The sequence below is a fragment of the Glycine max genome, chromosome 16 (genome assembly GCF_000004515.6).
Source record: "Glycine max cultivar Williams 82 chromosome 16, Glycine_max_v4.0, whole genome shotgun sequence".
Taxonomy (NCBI): Eukaryota; Viridiplantae; Streptophyta; class Magnoliopsida; order Fabales; family Fabaceae; genus Glycine; species Glycine max.
In genome coordinates, this window is record NC_038252.2 from 21,897,733 (window position 1) to 21,919,189 (window position 21,457).

The following is a 21,457-nucleotide window of genomic DNA, read 5'->3' on the forward strand; positions in this document are numbered from 1 at the left end:
AGTCTCCACAATCTACTCACACAAAATAGAATTTCAAAATTCTTATTTCCATCAGAAAGGTGAAGAGAATCTTCATGCAAACATGCTTGGCATAATTAGACGCAGGAACGAAGCAGTTGCTTTTTAGAGAGGTTATCTTCAAGAATCAATGAAGAGAAAAGTTAAGCCATGGAATCTAAGTGAATTTAAGTGACTTTAGCAATTGCAAAATGTTATTCTAGAAAATATGACAGTCCTAAACTCCTAATCTTAAATAGACTAGTAACCATTTTCCTTAGCCTTTAAGAAAAATAGACTAGTAACCATGTAATTTTAAGATAAAAAATTAACAAGAATGTTTTTCTCACAATTGATTGCATTCACAACAGAAAATCAATATGGTTTAGTTTTTGGGACCAATATGTTTTGTTTTCATCTAGATTATTTTGCAAGTGAATCGTACTGCATATATCATCCTCACCTCAGTAAATTCCTAGAGATTGTAAATTTGTAATCAAAATGCTCCTATGTTAAATTCCAAGATTTCATAAGCTTATTAACCACTTCAATAACTTTCTTGAGGAGATAATATTTCTCAAGAAGTAATATAAGTATTAGAAATTGAAGCTAATTCAGTTTTCATTAAGAGAACACCAAAATTGCAAGCAATTCTTAGCATCCTATACGTGGAATTTGAAACCAAACCATGGGTCCACAAATATTTAAATGTGCCAATATATAGTCATGATAATCATCAGTAACAACATTACCAATCTGATATCAATCAAAGAAAAATCAAATCCATTATAGATATATCGTAGCTAACAAAAAAAAACTAGGATGCAAAAATTATAGATATATTGTGCTTATTTTCTTGGGGGATATACTTATATGTATACATCCAGTACATTTTCCTTAACTTCTTTCTTAAGAGTGACCCATAGATATATGTAGTACTTCAAAAAAAGAAGAAGAAGAAGAAAAAGTTCGTGGCTTTGTTCAATTACTTCGTTCAATTTCTATTCTCCTGCCATATGATGAGAACAGAGTGAGCTTTACTGTCATCAACTTTTACAAACCCCCGGTACAAGATGTAGTAAATTAACAAATATAATTAATAAAAATGAAAAATTTATCATAACAATAAATTTCTTTTATCCTTAATGTAAAACATAAGTTAGAATACACATTCTTTTCAATAGATTGGGGAAATTGAAAATCATGTACAACATATGTTATTTCATAAATGGAAATTAAATGTATATAGACAATTACTATTTACCATTTTCAGTGATGTAAATCAATGGATTATTGTACTTTTCCTTGGTATGTAATAAAAGGTCACAAATTCCTCTTGGAGTAACATATATCAAATCAGAAGCAATCTATGCATCAGAGACATATGTTGAGGAGTAATAGTTTAGGCCAATAAAATCAAATGAACCAATAAGTAGTTTGGTTTGCTCTGTAGTAAATTTTGGTAATCTTTTTCTCACTAGAGATCACATACTTTTTGGATAGTCTCCAGATGTTAATGGATCCATAGCAATCAGCCTCGTACTCCACACAGTGAGCCTGTGACTCTGGCACTCCACACGTGCCTTGTTTATGAGCACACGTGTGTCGGCCTTCAGCTCCGCGCATGCCAGCATAATGTGGTTGTCTAGATTCACTATCTTCCTCATTGACTTGTGAAAACGACACAAAATTAGGGTTTGATTTGAAACGATGTCATTTTTATTTTTTTTCTTCTTTGATTGCAAATGTTAATTGTTAGTATTCGTTAGCAGAGGATTTGAACCCCTGATCTCTCCCTCCTTGCCTTCTCCTTATAACTCATAGTTTTCTTGGTTAATCCCTAGTAATCGAAGGGGAAAGGGATCTGAAACGGAGGGAATTTAATTGAAAAGAATAGTAGTACCTAGAGTCTTGGAGTTTGGCGGTGGATTTCTTCTCGATGCCGAGGACAACATTGTTGGTGCTGCGGACACCGACGGCGGCATTGCCCTTGCGGACGGCTTCGAGGGCATACTCAACCTGGAAGAGATAGCCGTCGGGCGAGAACACAGTGATTGCTCGGTCTTACCTAGCCATAGCGATTGTGATTTGTGTTTTTTTCTACTTATGAGTTTTGATTTGAAGCTTTCTCTCTCTTTTTTTCTCTAGTCAAGCTTTTTCTTTTTACGCTTCTGTGAAGAAAAGAGTAAAGACGAAGAAAACAAGCCTAGTGTTGGTGTTGGTGTGTTCTTTACTTGCAGTTGCTTAGGGAACAAGTAGAATAACGTCTTGGACTGGCCTTTTGGAGAGCTAATATTCTCACCCACAATTTCCATGATCTTTCTTTTAATGTTGTTCGTTGCCGCCGTCGTCAGGTGTATGTGAAAACCCTAGAGGAGCTAAAGAGTCACGCGAAGAGGGAGAATAGAGAACGACAAGTAAAGAGCCACATTAAATATTAATAAATAAAAAAAATTCTAAGATGGGTTTTGTATAAGGACGTCTTAAAATGGCACCAATCTAAGACGATCCTGCATAACCGTCTTAGAATGGTTGTATTTATTTACATCTTTGCCACCGTGTCACATTCTAAGACGGTCCCGCATAACCGTCTTAGAATGTGCGTTGTATAATATGCTTTTTTTAGTAGTGTTTGCTTTGATTTATGTTCCTTTATGTGTCGTTAAAGTAACCGTCTTAGAATGTGCGTCGTATAATATGTTTTTTTTAGTAGTGTTTGCTTTGATTTATGTTTCTTTATGTGTCGTTAAAGGGCAGGCATTAGCCGATTTTTTGGCTGAGTGTGTAGAAATTGAGGATGTTATGGTTGAAATGAATAAAGATATCAATTTACAGCCTTGGGTCTCAATGTTTGATGGATCTAAGACAAGGGAATTTGTTGGTGTAGGAATCAAAGTTGCAGATCTCGAAGGAAAGGTGTACCGATTCGTGAATCAACTCGCTCCAAATTCGACCAATAATCAACCCGAATATGAAGTGTTGGTTATTGAATTAAGGGTGATGATTACCATGGGAGCACAATGTGTATATATCTTGGGAGATTCACAATTGGTGATTAGGAAATTGAAAAGAGTGTATAAATGCGAACATGAAGAATTGGTCAAAAGATTTTAATTGGCGAATAAATTACTATTAAAGTTTGTTGATGTGGTGATTATGCGTGTATCGAGAAATCAAAATGAAGAGGCAATGAATTAGCCCAAAGCGCTTTACGATATAAATTGTTGGATGAAAACACTCAATTGAAGGAATATCCTTTAGCCAATTGTCATGCGTTGGATGTCGATAAAGTAAATCAGTGGTAGAATGAGCTGATTTGGTATCTACAAGACCTTTCTCAAAAGGAAGATGTGAAATTAAAATAGAAGGCGTTGAAATACATGATGGGCGATGATGTTCTTTTTCGAAGATCTGTCAATGGTGTGTTGCTCAAATGTATTAATAAAGAAGATGCTTTAAAGGTGATAGGAGAAGTCCATGAGGGTACATGTGGAGCTCATCAATCTAGATACAATATGAAATGGACCATCAATCGATATGACAATTATTGGCCAACAATCATCAAAGATTATTTTCTGTATGCCAGAGGATGTGAGGAATATCAAAAGCATGGCAATATACAAAGAGTCCCTGTTGATGAGTTGAATTTGGTAGTTAAGCCATGGCCATTTAAAGGATGAGCTATGTGTTGGGAATAAATTTGTATGCCCACGATCCAAGTCATTATGTAATCAATTCTAATTTTAATAATAAAATATTCTTTTATTTTAATTGTCATATTTCACTATTTGATTAAATGGTCCATTTGATAATGTCATTGATTAAAATTAAAGACTTGTTATTATAATAGAAATTATGATAATAAGAAACAAATTTGTTCTAATTTTAATCTAAAGCGCTCTTGATCATATGATTATTGTAAATAGGATATCAATAATCCGGATAGATTAATATATATGTGATAGTATTTATTGGATAAATATTAATAGATCTCATTTATTAATTTGCATATATAGATAAGTCACATGTTGATGTGATCATTGAACTGACTCAATTGAAATTTTCTAATGGTTAAAATTTACCATAAACTGTCAATAGAAAATTCTCAAGAAGAGGTATAATAGTTTTCTTTGACCTAAGATTGTCATAGTAATTCACAGGTTATTTATTGTATTTTGATTCCGAACACCTAATGTTTAGAGCACTTGTTGAATGGATATTGAATATGATTAAATACCTGTAGAATTAATGATTAATCAAGAAGGAATTCATCAACTCTTGGTAATGAGTTTGAGCTCTATGAATAAAATTATATCTTGGCCAGAAAAATTAAATGAAAGAAGAAATGAGTTTCTTAAGTCATTATGAGTTAACTCAAAAGGGTTTGACAATAATACCATACTCTAGAGTTAATCCAGAGCTGTAAAGATGGAAGAAATTATTACATTACTCTTCTAATGGTTCTTGAAAGTAGAATGCTACTTCATGCTACCTGGACATTAAGGAGTATTGGTAGACGCCTACCTTGATTAGTATATTAATTTGATTAATATATTACCGACTTAGTATTGAACCTACGAGGTCACACACAAACGAGTGTTCTAATCTCTGTTAATGAAATTATTTTAATATTTGATGATTAATTAAATTAGAAAATTTAATATGATCAAATGATTAATTGATTTCAAAAAGGTGGAATATTATTATATTTTAGCTAGCACTGAAAATATAAATAATATGAAAGATTTGGTGAAAGAAGAGAAACAAACATGTATGATTTTGCATTTGAAATTTGAGTTGAAAAGGCGACTAGATACAAGTTTGACTTGGTCAATTATTATTTCAATTTTAATTGCTAAATGGTTAGCAATAAAAGGTAACAAGAAATAATATAACTTAAAAAAGATACTATCAATAATGATTTTGATTTGATAAGGAAATTTGGTATCATTAGCGTGCTATAAATAGAGCCTTGGGTTGCACGTTGAAACAATCACAATATCACTTCTCTATTATTATTTTTTCACTTGTCAAAGTTGTTGACTAATAGAGATCAGTCTCGGTATGGAATGGATACACGTAGAGTCTTCACACTATTGAAGAATTTTTATGCTTCAACAGCTCATCAATAAATACATTTTTAATATGTCATTTGTTTATAATATAATTTAAATACAAAATAGACCATTTTATTCTGCAATGTGTGTTTTTGAACACCTTTTCTTCTTACACTATGGACATGATTGGAAAAATCCATCCTTCGTCATCAAAAAGGCATTTGTTCATTTTGGTGCAACTGACTACTTTACCAAATGGGTCAAGGATGGACCTATATATGGTGAACGTTACTCAAGAGGACATGATTCATTTTATTCAGTATCAAATAATATGCCAACTTGGTATTCCCCAAACGAACACTATAGATCAAGGAAGTGAAGGAATGATGTTACAGGGGAAAAGGTTGTGGCATTGATGCAATAGTTTGGAATTAAACTAATTCATTCAACACTTTATTATGCACAGGCCAATGATCAAGTTGAAGCAACCAATAAAATCTTGATCAATATGATTAAGAAAAATGATGAACAGAAACCTCATAAATGGCATGAAGCTTTGTCAAATGTTTTGTGGGCTTGGTGAAATACAAGATGTAGAGCTAGAGGTTTTACACCTTTTCGGTTAAAATATGGTCATGATGTCATTTTTCCATTAGAGATAAATATTAAATCATTAAGAGTTGTGAAATAGTTTTTTTTGGATGGTGACCGATATAACGAAGCTTTGTTAGCTGAATTGGATTTGGTGAGCGAAGACAAACTCATGGCCTTAGAAAATATTTGTCTAAATAAGGCCAGAGTTGAGAAAGTTTACCGTCTGCATGTTCGGTCTAAGTAATTTTTAGAAGGAGACTTGGTTTGGAAAGCCATTTTGCCTATAGGTTCTCATGACATACAATTAGGCAATTGGTCGCCAAATTGGGAAGGCTCGATCATAGTTAGTAAGGTGTTAGAAAATGGTTCGTATCGGATAACGGAAATTGATGGAAAAGAGTTGAACACAAGTATTAATGAAAAGTACGTAAAATATTATTATCCATCCATACAGGCCGAAACATAAAAGATCAAGAAATAAAATTGTTTGAAGTGGCCACAAGACAACCACTATGGCTACTGAATAATCAAAATAAAAGAAGGTCGATATAAATCAATAATTGGAAGCGGAGGCAGTATCATTAGTTGCCATGGAGTCTAGAACAACAGAGGAAGTATTTGGAACAATAGAGGAAGTATCTAGAACAATTGTCGATGAAGTGGTTCCAGCATTCGCTAGATCAGCTGCTAACTCATTCTCAAGCTGGGAGAGTTGATCCCTCATGGCATTCCACGACTTTAGGTCTTTGGTGAGTCCCTTTTCACCAAGCCTCAGATTGATCTCCAATGCTTCCTTCTTATGAAGTAGCAGATTAATTTCATCATCAACGTTAGTCATCTGCTCTTAGAGATGGATATGCTTATTGGCTTAGGCGTTGAGCTTGTCTTTAATGACATGGACCCGAGGATTGATCTTTGCATATTCCATATAAATTTGTTCGAGGGTAGCGGCCAATTCAACAACCTTTTGATTTAGCCGAGTTTGCTTATCTTTCTGCCTAGTCCTCTTTGCATTCATCTTTTTGAAGGCAACAAAATATTCAGTTTTCTGGTTCTGGAGGTCTCTGAGATGTTTTAGATCAAAGGAAGCCAAACTATGCTTGTGTTTCTGCTTAGCATGATGGAAAGATACTTCGATTAATTTCCTAGCTGTAATAAAAAACATTGCCTTTTGAGAGGCCAATAGGTTTAGGGAATGAGAGATTTTTAGTAGAGACATGTCGAGAACTTTAACCCCATCCTCGACAATTAGGATATCTTGCTTTAATGCTTGTTTGATTCGATCCGAATGAGCTTGAATTGGTGAAGTTTCAATCGATAAGGAAGGAATGGCAGGAGTAAACTATCGTTTTCCCAAGCTTCCTCCTTATGTTCAAACATGGCCTCTCACGATTCCCAATTATACTTCTTGGTATGATAAGGTTTTGACAGAAAAAGCTGATGATTGGAAACATTGAGGGATTTATGAGATGATTTCTTTTTCTCTTAAAGAAATTACCACTAATTGATCGTTGTTGTTTGCATTTATGAGGTTTTGGTCGACTGGCATTAATGGATTCGTCTTTCCTTTTGGCATGATAAGTCCAACCTTTTGGGATGTGTAATGAATGCTTGCCAAAATGTTGGTGGTGTTGGTAGTCCTTTTTAGTTCCTTTAATTCTGGATTACCAGGTATGTTCTTGAGTTCATGGCTTTTACTATGGAATCGATTGAGGCTGCAAAAGAAAGCTTACTTATGTCATTTTCTAAATTATACCTCTTTTGTCCGTAAGACCATATTCGAGTTCATTCAAGATCTCTTAAATACTTGAAGTCAATCTATTTTTAGTTTTGCTCCGCCTTTGCCTAACTTTCTAACCAAACGATGGGTCATTATGAACACCCAAAGGCCCAACACTACTTCTGATCGCTGCAAAGAAACTCAAGGATGAGGAAGCTTTCTTTCAGCAAGGAACCTCTTTATGGTATCAAGCCCTATTCCAAAATCAATAAACCTATTGTCGAGGCTTATACACTACAATGCTTTGCTCTTCAGTTTCTCCTTTATCAAAACATTCCTATGTCCTTTGCTACCATCACCACAATTGATTTGTGACCTACTTAGGATGATGTTGAATTGGCCACTCAAGCTGTCGAAACAAGGAAGTTGTTAAGAAATTATCAAGTTGAACCTTTTTCGAGAGCTCTAGGGGAAACTACTGCCTAAAGTAATTGGTGGCCTTCAGTTCAGCAAAAAAATGTTCCCCAAAACTCCTGAGGAATATCTAAATTGAATTAGCCCATACAATGCAGTAGCCTCAACCAAAGCCCACATTGGCAACTCCTCACATCAATCAGCTAACTAAATTGACGCCTTCCACTCCTTTAGGTATGATTTGAATCCCTTGGTCATTTTGTATTTGTCTTTTACTTTCTCTTCTCACCAAATTATATTTACCAAATAAGAAAAGAAAATCAAAGAAATCAATTGACATGGATGAGCTCTCTAACACCCTTGTTATTGTGTCCACAAAAAGAAAAACAAGGTCCTTGGCTCGTCAATCTACTTTATCACAAACTATTAAGGTTAGAACGTTTAGTTTAGTCAGTTGCCTTTCTGATGTTATCAACATATATTCATTGATATTTCTTCTACAGAAAGGGAAGAAGTTCCACCTCTTTCCAAACCGAAATGAAGAAAGATGATCACTTCTGATGATGAAGAAGTTGAGGCTAGAGGTATTTCTCTAGGTTTCCTTGTTGGTTATATCTTTAATTTAACATTTTGCACTTTCTCCCTTTTGATTTTAGAAGAACATTGAAATTGAACCAATCGAACCAGAAGTTGTGGTAAAGAAGGAAAAGGATGACGATTTTATGCACAATCCCTTTTTTTCTAATTTTGAAGCCGTTGGGGAATCAATGAACTTTATCAAAATGCTTGCTTCAATGGATCCATCCTTGCAAATTCCTCAACAGCCTCAAGCAATGGTGACTCCTTCTCATTCATCTCTACCAACAATATTTGATGAATAAGTGGTTCAATACTTCATGGCAAAAGGCTGGACCCAATATGCCAAAAGGAAAGACAAACCCATTAATACCAGTCAACCAAAACCTCATAAATGCAAACAACAATGTTCCATCAGGGGTAATTTCTTTCAAAGAATAAGAAATCATCTCATAAATCCATCAATGTTTCCCATCATTAGCTTTTTATGCTAAAACCTTATCATACCAAGAAGTACAATTAGGAATCGTGTGAGGCCATGTTTGTACATAAGGAGGAAGCTTAGTCAAACAATAGTCTTCGACTTGGATCGGGAAAGGGGTTTCGGTGGATACAAGGAAGTTGTTGAGAAAGTTGTTACCCTCGACTAAAGAAAAGGTGGAAGGTTGAAGAGTAAAGATCCAATTTGATTTGAGAACAGAGCCCAGGGTCAAGTCATCATATAGTCGATCGAGATAATCAAGGTCTTCCAAGTTGATTGTGTTAATGTGATCCTCTTGATCCATTGCAGCATTAGAAGTGATTACTTCAAAATTGATGTCGACAAATGCTAGGATGAAGACAAACGAGAGGTTCAAGAAAAAGGATTTCTATGAAAGTCAGATGAAGGTGAATTGATAGGGAATGAGCATAATTTAAGGAGTCAAAGAGAAACCAAATGATTGAAACAAATAAGAGAATCACGATCTCGGTGGAAGGATAAAGAGAGTTTCAAAATTAAAAGTTGTTAAGTCTGGATGGTCCATTGTCATAACTAGATGATCCATCCTTGCCCATAATTTTGATGATTACAAAAGTATAAATTGTTGATAAACTAATGAGTTATTCTTAAATGAACATGACCTACTATATATTAGCACACTTGGTATTATTTTTTATTCTAATGCTCTAATTAGTAAGGGGCCCAATCACAAGTGGAAATTGTTTTATTAAAGAGTAATATCCAGCGTCCAACACATTGTTAGTGTCAACTTATTGTGAAAACCACTGTCCATACATAGTGTTGTTCTTATTCGCGTCCAATGAACATAATCACTCACACAATCTATTTCACATCAAGTATATGTGACATCCAATGTTGTACATGTTTGATCGAGTGGCCTCAGAATAATTAAGAAGGGGGGGTTGAATTAATTATTCCTAAACCTTTACTAATTAAAAAATTACTCTTTTAAGGATTTTACTAAATTGTTAAGAGAATGAGGAGTAGAAGAGAAACTTAACGGAAAGTAAAAGCGGAAATTAAATGCACAACGGAAAGTAAAAGAGTAGGGAAGAAGGAAACAAACACACAAGAGTTTTTATACTGGTTCGGCAACAACCCGTGCCTACATCCAGTCCCCAAGCGACCTGCGGTCCTTGAGATTTCTTTCAACCTTGTAAAAATCCATTTACAAGCAAAGATCCAGAAGGGATGTACCCTCCCTTGTTCTCTTTGAACCTAGTGGATGTACCCTCCACTATAACTGATCCACAAGAGATATACCCTCTCTTGTTCTCAGTCAAACCCAAGTAGATGTACCCTCTACTTGTACCACAAAGGATGTACCCTCCAACGTGTTGAGACAAAAATCTTAGGCTGTTAAACCTTTGATACTTTGTGAATGGGGATACAAAAGAATTCTCAGGCGGTTAGTCCTTTGAACACTTTTGTATAAGAGAATGGGAAGAATCAAAAGAATTCTCAGACTGTGTCATTTTGAATTCTTTGACAAGGGAGAAGGGAGACACAAAAGAATTCAGGCGGTTAGTCTTTTGTTCTTTTGGAAAAGGGAGAAAAGAGACACAAAAAGAATTCAGGTGGTTAGTCCTTGGCGAATTCTTTTTGGCAAATGGAGAAGAGAATGAAAAGATGAATAGCACAAGTTTTCAAGGTTTGGAAAACCAAAAAACTTCAAAAAGCTTTTGGTACAAAGAAGAAGAAGAAGTTCAAAGAGATTCAAGGCTTGTAAAGGATTGTAATGAAATGATTGGAAAAGTATTCAAGATTCTTGAAATGCAAAACAAAGCCTTGCTTTTATAGACTCTTCATGTCTGGCCAAGAAGACCATTTAGAAGAGTTATAACTTTTAGAAAAACTTAAAACCAATTTGAAAAAGTCAAAACCTTTTTGAAGAGTTACATCTTTTGATTTATTCAGAAACAACCACTGGTAATCGATTACCAAATCAGTGTAATCGATTACACAAAGCTTTTAGTGAAAGGATGTGACTCTTCACATTTGAATTTCAACGTTCAAAGGCACTGGTAATCGATTACCAAAACATTGTAATCGATTACAGCTTTTTTGAAATCAATTGGAACGTTGTAAATTCATTTGAAAACTTTTTCAAATCCATTTTGCTACTGGTAATCGATTACAACAATCTGGTAATCGATTACCAGAGAGTAAAAACTCTTTGGTAAACATGTTTTGAGAAAAAATCCATGTGCTACTCATTTTTTGAAAAAACCTTTTCATACTTATCTTGATTAAGTCTTCTCTTGATTCTTGAATCTTGAGTCTTGAATCTTGTTCTTGATTATTCTTCATTCTTGATTCTTGAAAACTTGAAACTTGAAACTTCTCTTTAATCTTTCTCTTTATTCTTGAATTCTTTGGCATCATCAAAATAACCTTTGAAGGCATTGCTTCCACAGTACTGAAATCAGTGTTAGCTATATAGGAAAGCACACAAAAATTATTTTTCACAAAGTCATTGGATGATACACAACAATGCCTAATTAGTTCATCCTTTGCAAAACAAAGTTATTTATTTGTATTCGAGCTTTAATTGTTTATCCACTCTATTGAGTGATTTGAATCTGTGTATTCAATCAAACATTATTTGTTTGTGAAATCCAAGAGTGACTTAATGTTAAACAATACTTGGGTGTCTTAGATTTAGGGGGAGTCTAAGGGTGTGCCACTAGTGGCCTAGAGAATACTATTGTAGCTAGGAGTAGGAGACAAGAATACTTGTTTGTAATCAAACTTTGATTAGTGGAACCCTTCATTGGTTTGTGAAGGAGAACTAGACGTAGCTTTGTTTGATTGACCCAGTATAAACTAAGTGTTTCTACTTATCTCTTATGTTATTTGATTAATATTCTATTTAGCTTATACCGACACAATTTGTCACTCAAGTGTTATTTTGAAAAACCTTTGTGAAAATATTCTTTTATCAATCATTGGATGACAATGTTTTTGCTTTCATCAAAACTGGTTTTATTTATTGGACGACACTGGCAATAACTTGGATTTTGCATATTTTTTTGTGAGAAATAACTTCTTATGGAAAGGATTTGATTTTTATCTATCACACTATTCAACCATCCTTCTAGTGTGATATCTATTATTTCAATTGACATTAGAGTTCAGCCTCTCAAGTTAAGTATTTAACAATACAAAGGAAAATATCCAATCAAAGAAAGAAATGGAAGAATGATATGCTACCAACAAGCCACCGTTATTCAAAGGAGTCAAATATGACTACTAGAAGGAAAGAATGATTGCACACTTCAAATGAATACACATCAATTTATGGGACCTTTTTTGGTCAACTGGCCCAAACGCAAATGCCACAAAGAATTATTAGGCGAGTCATTGGATGCATGGCTTCTAAGATTATGAAATAGCAAAGATAGAGTCTGTCACAGTGGACCCCTAAAGGATGTAAAAATTTCCTTGCTTGGTTCCTTAGATCCTTTCCCTCTAATTTGTATAACTCCACATTCAACCAGGCAAGAAAAAACCTTTCGAATCTGTGGTACCCATAGATACAAGATTTTTGTTAAGCTTTGAAACATGATGAACTTCAGCCAAGGTTCTAACAACACCATTATGCATTTTGATTTGTACAAAACCTATACTGATAGACTTACAAAGAGCATCATTACCCATGAAGACGTTACCACCATACTTCTTCTCATATGTGACAAACCAATGTTTGTGTGGACACATATGATAAGAACAACCTAAGTCTAGTACTCATTGCTTAGAATGTTGTTGTAGTTGTTCACCAACAACCAGAACCAAATCACTTTCCGATGTGGAGTCATTCTGAACAAGAGTAGCAACAAAATCTTACTTTGCTTTCTTTGGATAGTTTCGCTTCCAATGACCCAATTCTTTGCAGTAATTGTAGATGTCCTTAGGATCAACTTTGCTCTTCTCGCCACCTTTTCCTTTCTTTTTATTCTACCCTTTAGCAAAATCAGACACCAATAATTAGGATGCTAAGGCTTCATCACTATTCCCAGACGCCTTTAGTCAAAGCTCTCTAGAATAGAGACTGGACTTCACTTCCTCAAGTGTAATGGAGTCCTTGCCTACACTAAGAGAACTCATAAAATTCTCATAAGAGGGAAGAGGAGAGGCTAACAGAATCAATTCCAATCTTCATCTTCCATCTTGACATCAATGTCGCATAGCTCCATTAGAGTAGAGTTTAGCTCATTAATATGTTCCTTCAATGGCGTACCTTCACTCATTCGGAGGCCAAACAAATGTCATTTTAGAAGCAACTTATTGCAGATTGATTTCGACATGATGAATTTTCCCAATTTAAGCCAAAGCCCCATAACAATTAGTTCTTCAAATACTTCATAAAAAACTTCACCAAACAGAAATAAGAGGATTAGTGAATGCACCTTTTCCTCTTATAACTCAAGCACTAACTTATCAATCTTCGACGATTAACCAGAGAGAGAAGCCCATATGCCATATTCTTTCAACAATGCTTGCATCTTGATGCGCCAAAGGCTAAAGCTATTATTCCTTGTGAATTTCTCAATTTTTATTTGTTGACCATCATCTTCATAGAATCTTGAAGATGCAACACAAACAGATAAAAAGCAGAATGGTTGATCATTGATGACTTGATCTACCACGAAACAGATGCAGAATTGTGCTTCAATCGAAGCTCTAAGACCAATTTCTTGGGAAGATTCGAGAAATTCTATTTAGATAAGGAAGCACAGATGGTAGAAGGAGAAAAGAAATATCGCACCAAACTCTTAAGTTTATTGCGAATAACAAAATTTACAATGAAAGGGTTCAAAATACAACTCCTTATAAATGAGATTGCATATAATTGTCTAACCAAAAATGATTACAACAGAAAAAACATAAAAACATTATAGTTACAACACAACCATGTTAATGAACCACCAAACTAGACGCTCTACCAGATTACAAAAGATTGGACAATCTATACAAAAGACAAGAGTACTACACCAAACGGCCAATGTTGTTGTCCATCCTATCTCTATCGTCCAACAATCAACAATAATTATGATCACATTGACAAAATTTGGAGATGTTTGTCTAGAAAGTGGAGACCACAGGTTACAACCTTGAGGGCTCTAAAGAATCTTGATACCATGTCCCTTGAAGAACTTGTTGGAACCTTAAAGGTCCATAAATAAGAACTTCAGCAGGGTAAAGGAATTAAGAAGGGAAAATATTTTTCTCTCAGTGCTTTGAAAGCACCATTGTCCAAGTAATCCTCATCGAAGTCATTGTTCAAAAGTGCGTCCAAGGAATCCTTATTCAGATCATCCAAAGCACTAAGCAAAAACAACTCTTCTGATGAGGATTTTGAAGAATAATCTAATGTGGATGATGAGTTGGATTTCATCTTGAGAAGGATCAATAAGATGTGGAAAATAAAAATAGGTTTAGATGGAAGAACTCCTCTAATAAGGTGTTTAAGGAGAACAAAGATAGAGAAAAAAAGCTTCATTATATGCTATGAGTGCAAGAAGCTTATACACTTCAAGTTAGAATGCCCATAACCATAGAAATTCAAGGAAAAGACATTACAAATCAAAAGAAAATAAAAGTCTCATGAAAACTTGGGAGGGTTTTGATGCAATCCTCCCTAGGAAGGGACCAGTCACTAGAGCCATGAGCAAGAGGCTCCAAGAGGATTGGGATAGAGTTGCTGAAGAAGGTCCTAGGATTCTCATGAATCTCAGGGTAGATTTATGAGCCCACGGGCCAAGGTTGGGTCCAATTATCTTTGTACATATTAGACTAGGATGTCATTATATTTTCTCCTTGTATTTAGGGCTCCATAATGTAGGTAGGGTACCCTAGAAATATAGGATTTTTCAGCCCTTGTATTTTAGGGCACCTAGACTAGTTTTTGTATTAGGGGTAGTTTTGTAATTTCACATGCACTAAGTGAATATTTGATGTGTGTGTTTGGAAATAAATTTAATAGAATTGGTAGAAGCCCAATCCAATTAAATTTTAGAGGGGGAGGTGAACATTTGCTTACTACACCCCATTGCCACATCATATAATCACACTTTGTGCATGCCCTTCATGTTTTACATGCCTCATGACACCTAAGCACACTTAGTGGAGAATCTTGGAATTGATCTTGGATTAGTGGGCTGAACCATAACTAAAATTCACTAATCATAATTAGTGAAATTTTGGCTCCAAAGTTTGGCTCCACAAATATAATTTCAAATTCAAGTGAAATTTGAATTGAAATTCAAATTTCCCTCCAATTTTGTGTGACACTTAAGCTTTACATAGAGGTCATGTGTGTGTATTTTTTCAACTTTGATCATTTGAATATTAAACTTCAGATTTCAGAACTCTTTTAGAGCACAAAATTCCGTGCTCTTCTCTTCCTCTCCCTTCATTCATCTCCTTCTTCCTCCAAGCTCTTATCCATGACCTCCTATGGTGGTGAGCTTCTTCTAGACTCATCTTCTCCTTGAAGTGGCATCTCCTCTCTCTCTTCCTTTTCCATTCCGCTGCCATTCATCTTCCAAGAACAAAGGAATCCATTGATGAAGAAGATCTTAGGCCTACAAGCTCCAATGGAGCTTACATCAGGTTTGGACAACACCACCTCTGATGAAGAAGGAGAAGAGGAAGCCAACCTATGTCAGATGACTGATCATACTAAACTAAAAGAAATCCATCAATCTAAAGATATCGGTTCTTTGATAGAAACTACTCAAAACAATGAAGCTTATGATACCTTGAAAAGGGAGCTTTGTCTAGTAAATGAAAATGTTTCAAAGAACTAGATACTTTGATGAAGGACTTTCACATTTTGGAAGGTAAAAATTGAAGTTCTACAAAAAGAGTTAAAAGAACTCAATGAACTTCAAGATCACCTCACTAAAGAAATTTATGATCTCTAAAAATAATTTTCACATGCTAACAACAATTATGAGGGATTGAAAAAAGTAAACACGATCTTTGGGTAGACTGTGAAAATCACAAAAAGTTTGTGAAATTTTAAAATGATAAGCTTTTAAAGAATGAAGTCTTAAAAGGTCAACCTCAAGATGTTGTAAAACACAATGAGGAGATTGATACCTTAAAGAAATCCTTAACCAAATTTGTTGGAGGAACTGAAAATCTTGACAAATTGTAGAGATATATATTCATGATGAGGATATTGTTGTTTGTTATTTCTGTGGCAAAGTAGGACACATGACGTCCAGATGCAGGGACTTACCTAAGAAGGGGTGCATCTAATGCATTCAGAACTAACAAGAAAAGACCAGAAGTTTTGGGTACCTAAGGACAAGATTATTTATTTTTAGATGTCCTTGATAACAGGAAAGACACATCGATCATGGTACCTGGATAGTGTCTGCTCACGATACATGATAGAAGAAAAGTGTATGATCTAATGCCTAACCCTTATGCATGTTGGAACTGTAACTTTTGGAGGGAATAGGAAAAGGCCAATAACAAGAGTGGGTAAAATAGGTATACCTCCATATCTACCTATTTATAATGTTTATTTGTTGAAGGGTTAAAACATAATCTATTCAACATAAGTCAATTGTGTGATAATGAATACGATATTTCCTTTAACAAGGATGAATGTATCGTCCATAACAGTGATGGGTCCTTTCTTTTCTACCAAAAGGAAAGGTAATCTTTATAAGATTAGACTAGGGTGAGCTATCAGATAAAAATGTATCTTACTTACTTTCTATCAAAGAAGATCATTGGGTATGACATATAAAACTTGGCCATGCCATGTTGAGGTCAATCTCAAAGCTACAAAAGCATGACCTTGTAAGAGGTCTACCAAGTATGTCATACAAAGATGATTTATTTTGTGAAGATTATATAAAAAGGGGAAACAAGTTAAAAATTTGTTTTCTAGCAAAAACATTGTTTCCACTTTAAGAACTTTAGAACTACTACATCTTAATCTATTTGGCCCAACTAGAACAACCTCTATAAGTGGAAAATGGTATGGACTAGTCACAATGGACCATTACTCTAGATCGATCTAGGTTATGTTCCTAGCCCACAATGATGAGTCCTTCAATGTCTTCTTTAAATTTTGTAAAAAAAAGCTCAAAATGGAGTATGCATTCCTTCAATTAGAAGTGACCATGGAGGAGAATTTGAAAATAAAAATTTTCAATTGTTATGTGAGGAAAATGGTATCCATCACAACTTTTCAACTCCAGGAACACCTCAACAAAATGATGTGGTTGAAAGGAAGAATAGATCATTATAGGAAATGGATAGGATCATGCTTAATGATAATTCTACTCCTAAGCACTTATAAGCTGAAGCAATAAATATTGGTTGTTATTTACAAAACATGATTTACATAAGATCCATTCTGAAAAAGACTCTATATGAATTGTGGAATGGACAAAAACCCAACATATCATACTTCCATCCCTTTGGATGTCAATGTTTCATTTTAAACACTGAAGCCAACTTAGGAAAGTTTGACTTTGAGTATGATAATAGAATATTTCTTGGGTACTCTAAAACATCAAAGGCATATAAAGTATATAACTCTAGAACCTTAATAGTTGAAAAAAGCTATCCATGTGAGGTTTAATGACACCAAGCCTGATAAGGAATTATCTAAGCTGGATGAGTCCTTTACAAATTTAAGGATGAACGATGCAATAAAAAACTTTGTGTCATCTAGTCGCAGGATAGAAACTACAGCGTCCAATCCATCACTGGGCAGTCCCCCAAAAGAGATAAAGGAACCAACTAGACGCAATATGAGAAAGAACCATCCAGAAATCCAAATCATTGGGGATCCAATAGAAAGAGTCCAAACCAGAGCATCTCTTAGGCTTCAAGGTCATACAAAATTGATCTCACAAATTGAACCCAAACACATAGATGAGGCAATGCAAGATGAAAATTGGGTTATAGCCATGCAAAAGAAGCTCAACCAATTCCAAAAAAAAATCATGTATGGAAACTAGTGAAGCTACCGAAGGATAAGAAGGTTGTCAGAGTTAAGTGGGTATTTAGAAACAAATTGGACGAGGATGGTATGGTTTTGGGAAACAAAGAAAGGTTAGTTGCAAAGGTTACTCACAATAGGAAGGTATTAATTATATTGAAACTTATGCTCTTGTTGCTCGTCTTGAAGTAATACACATTTTGTTGTCGTTTGTTACATATAGTAATATAAAGATATATCAAATGGATGTAAGAAATGCATTTCGGAATGGACTCATTCAAGAGCAAGTTTATGTGGAACAAACCCCTAGGTTTGAGAGTGATACTTTTCATTATCATTTTTTTTAAACTTAACAAAGCTTTATATGGACTGAAACAAGCCCCTAAAGCTTGGTGTGAAAAACTGAGTTCTTTTATTTTAGAAAATGAATTTGAAAGAGGAAAAGTGGACACACAACTCCCAAAAACTATGACTCAAAGTTATTTTAGTTCAAATTTATGTTGATGATATTATTTTTTGTGCTACTAATCAAATTCTCTATGATGATTTTTCTAAGATGATGCAAACTGAGTTTGAAATGAACACAATGAAATATCAGATATCATACTACAAAGGGCAGTTGAAGAGTGTGTTAGATAAAAATGCAATCTTTTTAGTAAGAAGTTGTTTTTCACAAACACTTATGCAAAACCTAAGTTATTGTTAGTATCATCCAATGGATAAAACCATTTTTGTTGAAAACAAAAACACTATCATCCAGTGATTGATAAAATAGCATTTTCACAAAGGTTTTTCAAAATGAAATTTTTGTGACAAAGTATGTCAATATAAGCTAAAGAGAATACTAATCAAATAACTTAAGAGATAAGTAGAAACACTTGATTTATAATGGTTCACTCAAATAGAACTACATGCAATACTCCTTCACAAACAAGTGAAGGGTTCCACTAATCAAAGCATGATTATAAACAAGTATTTTATTATGCCATTCCTGGCTACAATAGTATTCCCTAGGCCACTATTGGCACACCCTTAGACTCCCCTTGAATCTAAGACATCCAAGTATTGTTTAACACAATGCCACTCTTAGCTTTCATAAACAAATAACGTTTGATTGAATACATAGATTCAAATAACTTAATAGAGTTGATAAACAATTAATCTTGAATACAAATGAATAAGTTTGCTATGCAAAGGAAGAACAAATAAGTATTGTTGTGTATTGTCCAATGACTTAACAAATTCTTACTTCAGAATGCTCTTGCTTTTCACTTCGTATTTTCATTTGTTTTCTTCTTGCACTTGATAGCTGAGCCTTGGTTACTTTTTATAAACTTCATGAAAGTATCTATTACAGGATTAGTGCTTGTCTCTGATTTGGCCATTGTCTCACAACTATAGGCAATGTTATGTGTTGCGCTGATATGGAGAGAGAAAGAATAAAAGTACATACAACTGCATGTGCTCTTTTCTTCAGCTATAAGGACCCCTGAGGAATATTCCTGTGAGTCATTCTATTCCCTTTTCTTTTGTCCTTCCTTAAATTCAAATGTTGGCAATTAAAAATAAGAGAGGCAAAAATGAATTTGTGAAGGATAAGGTCATGCACTTCCCTTTGTAGCTAACAAATTTTATTGTAAAATAATAACATTTGAATTTAAGGAATGATAGAATAGAAGGAAATAGTAGGATTCACAAGAATATTCCTCATAGGTCATATTCGTTGAAGAGAAGAAGCACATGTAATTGTTTGTACTGTTATTCTTTCTCTCTCCATAATAACACGACACGTAGCACTGCCTACAGCTGTGAGACAACGGTCAAATTAGACCAAACACTATTCCCATAATGAATACTTTCATGAAGTCTATAAAAAGCGATCAAGGCTCTACTATCAAATGAAAAAGAAGAAAATGAATGAAAACACAAAGTGAAAAGCAAGAGCATTCTAAAGTGAAATTTTCTCAAGTCATTGGACAAATAGAATGATGCTTAATTAGTTCATCCTTTGCATAGAAAAGTTATTAATTTACATTTGAGCTTAATTGTTTATCCAGTCTATTGAGTGATTTGAATTTGTGTATTCAATCAAACATTATTTATTTGTGAAAGCCAATAGTGACTTAGTGTTAAATAATACTTGGATGTCTAAGATTCGGGGGGAGTCTAAGGGTGTGTCAGTAGTGGCCTAAGAAATACTATTGTATCCAAGAGTGGCAGAACAAATACTTGTTTTTAATCAAGCTTTGATTAGTGAAACCATTCACTAGATTGTGAAAGAGAACTAGACGTAGCTCTATTTGAGTGAACCAATATAAACTAAGTGTTTTTACTTTTATCTTAAGTTATTTGATTAGTATTCTCTTTAGCTTATATTGACACACTTTGTCACACAGGTGTTATTTTGAAAAACCTTTGCGAAAATAGTTTTATAAATCACTAGACGATAGTGTTTTTGCTTTCTTCAAAACTGCTTTTATTCTTTGGACGACATTGCCAGCAACTTGGTTTTTACATATCTTTTTGTGAAAAAAAACTTCTTGCGAAAAAATATTTATTTCTTTTATCTAACACCATATTCAACCTCCCTTCTAGTATGATATCTGTTATTAAAAAATGTGGCAGTTGCAAAGTAACTGTAACAATAGATAACGCTATTCATAATCATAACATTTTATCAACTTCATTTAATCAGTTGACAAATGTTAGAGGGGATTTGTTAGTGTTTGAATTTAGAAATTAGGAAACTTGGCAAGTAAGTTGGTCAATGGAAGGAGTCAAAAGGACGTGAAGTCCAATTAATTAGTTGGTTAACAATATCTTATCATTTAAGTGGAATGAAGCCAATCCTTAGATGTTGATAAAGGTAAGGCAATTGGCCTTAGGCAACACGAAGTCCGACTCATTTAAGGGACCTATCAACTTGCAAAGGAAATAAGTTTGAGAAGGTCGTGGCTGAGTAAGGTGGTTTGAAGCAAAAACCTAAGAATTGAGGATCAAGCTTAGATAATGGGGTGTACCTGTTTCATTGGTAGCTCCTGATTGATGCAGATGAGCTTGTTATCTATAAATATTCAAATTGGAACAACTAAAAAGGACTTTCAACTCAAATTCAAAATAATTTATCTTATTTTCAACTATTATTTTTCAATTTGTACTATTCTTTTGTTTTCAGCATATTCAAATTCCCTTTATCACTTTCAATTTAGCTTTTTTGTTTCTTTGCCTATACCAAGCACTTTTTGAAGTAGCGTAGGAACCCATTGTTGGAGAGCAGATTTCTCTCTCTGACGCAAATTGCTTGATAATTATTTTGGAATCTTGTTGAAGTTTATAGCCAATACAATCAATTTAATTTCATGTGACAAGAATACTCAACTACAAACACATTAAGAATCATATTCTATTATTCAATTAATCTCACATCATCGAACAACCCGCCTATTCTAAGGATGTTACTATATCGTACAACAAATAATATAATAATTGAATTGCTTCATGTATATATAAAATATATAATCAAAGTCGTGATACAAATGTACCTGAAAATGGATTGGCCACTAAAGCTCACTCCAACAAGTAACCCATTTGGTCAGTTTGGGATAAAATATATTAAAGCATTA

The 21,457-nt window shown here is 34.2% G+C and overlaps 1 pseudogene; it reads right to left on the minus strand.

Annotated features, from left to right (window-relative positions):
- Positions 1 to 1,362: 1,362 nt before the first annotated feature.
- LOC121173651 (proteasome subunit alpha type-7-like) lies at positions 1,363 to 2,073 on the minus strand (annotated as a pseudogene).
- Between the last annotated feature and the right edge of the window lie 19,384 nt (positions 2,074 to 21,457).